Below are 499 nucleotides of genomic sequence, written 5' to 3' on the forward strand. Positions count from 1 at the left end.
ATGGTCGGTTGCTCTTGGATCCTTGGCACCTGTGTATGGATATAAAGTCATCAGGTAGATTTCAATGTTAATGTTTTTTGCCTCTACTATTTAATATGAAGTAAATTTTTATGCTTCCTCCTCAAATATGTCTTTTTAAAAATTTGTTGGTTTTTTGTGTATATCATACATAACATCCCATACAATGTTATTCATCTATATACCCACTTCCCAAAAGGCACCCTCACATAGGCTCCCCTCTCCCACTGGAGCCCATATACTCTGTCATCCCTGTTACTGTCTACTGTGTTGGACATTACCTGAAAAATTCCCAGCCATTCCCCAGTGCTTCTCTGTCAGCTGAGTCTAGTCAGCCTATCTAGAGATCCTTGTTTTAGGAAGATCAGGTGTTTGTCATCTAGCAGCAATCAATTGTCAATATTCCTTTAGATAAGATTGGGATCTGCTGTTCATTTTCCCAGTTCCTATGCTGGATTACCATCTGGGAGTTTTTTGGGCC

Source organism: Nannospalax galili, unplaced genomic scaffold, assembly GCF_000622305.1.
Source record: "Nannospalax galili isolate Female #2095 unplaced genomic scaffold, S.galili_v1.0 scaffold936, whole genome shotgun sequence".
Taxonomy (NCBI): domain Eukaryota; kingdom Metazoa; phylum Chordata; class Mammalia; order Rodentia; family Spalacidae; genus Nannospalax; species Nannospalax galili.